Raw genomic sequence first — 3,671 nt, forward strand, 5'->3', positions numbered from 1 at the left:
ATCTCTCTCTCTCTCTCTCTCTCTCTCTCTCTCTCTCTCTCTCTCTCTCTTTCTCTCTCTCTCTTTTATTTTCTTTCTGCATTTGTGAACCTCTGGCCTCAGTTTCCTCATGAGAGGGAATGGTGGTCATCCCTAGGTTTGGGGCCTAGCTATGCCTCAGTAGCTATTAGGCTGCTGGTGTGCTATATCCTGGGATGATGAGGAGAAGCTGTACGGGGTGACCTTCTGTATTTTCTCTGCCATTCCTGCTCTTTGTCACCTTGACCCTGGGGCCCTGGGATGTGCTGGTGGTTCCAGAATAGACTCGATGAATCTCTGAGTGGATGAATGGAGCAGAGGGGCTGCGGAGAGATCACGGGGAAGCTGTGAAATGTTGTAGTCATAAAGGTGCGAGTGCATCTCCTAGGTGACAGCCCCTGGGCCTATGGTCTGTTTTCTAGGGGACGTTGTCCTCTCAGGAAGGTGCGAGAGGAGTTTTGGCCTAAATCATGAAAATGAACATACAGAAATCAGATCTCTGCCACGAGTGATCAGTTCTTGGGTGTCTGCCTGTAGGTCAGGGTCACTTGCCAGCTGCTGTGTGCCACAGGTTGTATTTTTTTTCCTTGCAACATTTGGTAGAACATTTCAGATTGGCCTGGGAGGAGAAGGGGTGCTATAACTGAACCAGATGTTCCAGGGCCAGCTCTCTGACACAAGTGAAGAATTAGTTTAAGCAATTGTCCATGTGAGCAGCACTCACCTCCCTGGGCCAAGCAGATAGGACTTGGCTGGCTGCACCTGAACTGGAAAAGAAATGAGAAATGGTGAGAGTGATGAAGACAGGTTGATGTACCTGTGTAGAGGCCCTGGCAGATAGGTCTGGGATGACTGAGGAGACCTGGAGCCCACATGGCCGAAGGGATCTGGCCACCTCTGCGTGCTCAGAGCAGCACAGACTAGAAGGAAAGTCACTCTCAGGGAACCAAGAGATGGACGCAAGTGTGACCTGCAGGGATTACTAATGGGGGTCCTCCTCAGTGAGGCACATGCCAACTGAGGGAGTGGGTGAGGGGGCAGGTGAAGACCAGTGGCCTTGCCGTCCTTCAAGCCATACACAGCGTTGGCTTTACATGAGCCTCAAGTTGTGCATAAGACACCAGGCAGAGAGTAGTGGGAAAGCCTATATGAGATTCATAATGCAAACAAAGGCTCCAAATGGGAAATGGGGCTGCACTCTAGAAGAGAAAGGCATGCTGCTGCATGCAGAGGGCCATGGCCTGTGATTTGTATTTGCAACAAAAATAAGTAAAATAAAGTGACAGAGCTGCAAGGGCTGGAAGTCCTGTGGGTCGTCTCAGAGACACAGAAGGTGCTTCGGATTCTCCCAAGAGGGGCAGGAAACGGTTCATAGACAAGGCCAAGATCCAGATTAGAAGATGGCTTGAGGTCCATTTTTAACATGTCAATAAAGATCTACCATTTGTACTTGCTTTAAGCATCAAAGACTGTGTGGAGAGGGTAACTCGAAGAGAGGATGACTTTGAAATCCATCCACGCTGTGCTGAGATGCCATCGGCATCTTCTTAGTCACTCCGGCTCAGGTTTCTTTGTTGTCACCCCAGTGGCCAGGTCTGGCTTCCCTGGGCAGAGGAAGCACACAAAGCATTGTTCCCCTAGCGTCCACCTGCCCTGCTGGGCAGGACTGCTGCTTCTTGTGCTCTCTGGGAGGAAGCGAGGGTTCTTTGCTGACAAAGGAAAGCTCTGCAAAGGGGTTTCTTTCCTGGTCCCGTGGCTCCTCTGCTGTGCATGGCCTTCTGTCTTAGTCAACTTGGGTGCCATTACAAAATTTCATGGAGCAGGAGGTTTAGACAATAGAATTTTATTTCCCACACTTCTGCAGGCTACAGAATTACAATCAGGTGCTGGCTCATTTGGGTCCTGGTAGGATTTTTCTTCCTATTTTCAAACAGCCTTGTCTTTCCACTGCGTATTCACATGAGTTCTCAGTGCTTGAGGAAAGAGTGAGCTCTGGTGATTCATTCTCTTCCAACAAGGTTGCTGATCCTCCATGACTTTGCTTTCGCTTGATCACTTTTAGGAAGGGTCTTATCTCCCAGGTATATTCACACTGGTATTTTAGGGGACAGAACAATTAGTATTTTCTCTCTGTTGTTGCTATTGGTACAAAAGGTCATTGGTTGGATGGAGACAGGTGGTGTTGGAATTTCTTTCTCCTCCCAAGACCACTGATGTCCAACATAGTGCATTGAACTGCTTCTCTGTGTATTGATCTATGATAACTTAGGACTTAAGCTTTAAAATTGTCAGTCTCACACTAAAGACACTGTGACTTACCAAATGTAACAGATGAGAAAACAGGTCACCTAGAAAAATGAGAAAGGCTAGTGATCCTATGCTGTTCATTTCATACCAAATTTTGTTCTATGAAAGTGTGGGTCAATTCAGTAAGTACTCACAATAGCTCCAGGAAGGTGTGCAGAAAGGTGGCCCAACTTCTGGAGATAAGGAAAAGGAGGATGTACACTTTTATCTTTCCCATTTTTTAAAATAAAACTGACGGACCAGTGAGATAGCTCAGTGGTTTAAAGTGCCTGCTTAGGCAAGTGCAGGGGCAGGAACTGCAGTTACCGTCCGCCATGCCAGCCCCGCCCCCAGGGTGAGCTGAGCTGGCAAAAACAGAACAAAACAAAACTGAATTATTCTATGGTTGTAATATGTGATATGAGGTAGATGCAAAACTACGGTGAGGTTAAATAAAAATGTTATTACAGGAAAAAGACATGTTACTACTTATCTCCCTCAAAACACCCCCTTCCCTGCTTCTAACCACTTGGCTCCTCATTCTTGCCGCTTTCTTTCTTTCTTTTTTTTTTTTTTTTTTTTGGCCAGACCTGTGTTTAATACAAAGTTCTTGACATCTACTGGGTGTAAAAGCGCTTTGTGCAGTTCATCCTGCTAATTAAAGACCTACATGGCTGAGTAAGGCAATTCCTTCCCTTTCTGCCCCCAACAGATTTTCCTGAAAATCTTTGGGACAAGTAAGAGGCCACACAGCTCCTTCTGGACGATGGCTGCAGGGAGCCGTTCAGCATGGGCAGCCACAGCCGCACACCGCAGAGCCGTCAGTCAGTGGTGTCCGGAGTGTCTGAGTCTGCGCCCACCTGGCTGAGGGCAGGTGGTGCAGAGGCCTGGGGATGCTACCCTTTGATGACAGTGATTGGCCTCAGTTTAATGGCCTTCTTGCTGATTCCGGCATCGTGGCAGGTGTTCACCACATCAGTCACATTCTTATAGGACTCAGGAGCCTCTTCCATAACTAGTTTGGGTGAGGCAACTCGGATTGCAATTCCCATATCCGCCAATTTGTCTAAGACATCCTGGAAATCTAAATTATGGCAAGATTTTGCTCTGGACAATGCTCGGCCCGCACCATGACAGGTGGTTCCAAAGGTCTCGGTCATGCCTTGTTCAGTCCCAGTGAGAACATAACTGCAGGTCCCCATGGTGCCACCAATGAGCACGGGCTGTCCAGTGAGCTGGTAGTCCACAGCGATGAGCGGGTGGTGGGGAGGGAAAGCGCGGGTGGACCCCTTCCTGTGCACCAGCAGCGTCCGCTCCTTGCCATCCACCACGTGCTGCTCTACTTTGGCAATGTTGTGGGAGACATC

This window comes from Octodon degus, unplaced genomic scaffold (genome assembly GCF_000260255.1).
Source record: "Octodon degus isolate 3935 unplaced genomic scaffold, OctDeg1.0 scaffold00006, whole genome shotgun sequence".
Classification (NCBI taxonomy): domain Eukaryota; kingdom Metazoa; phylum Chordata; class Mammalia; order Rodentia; family Octodontidae; genus Octodon; species Octodon degus.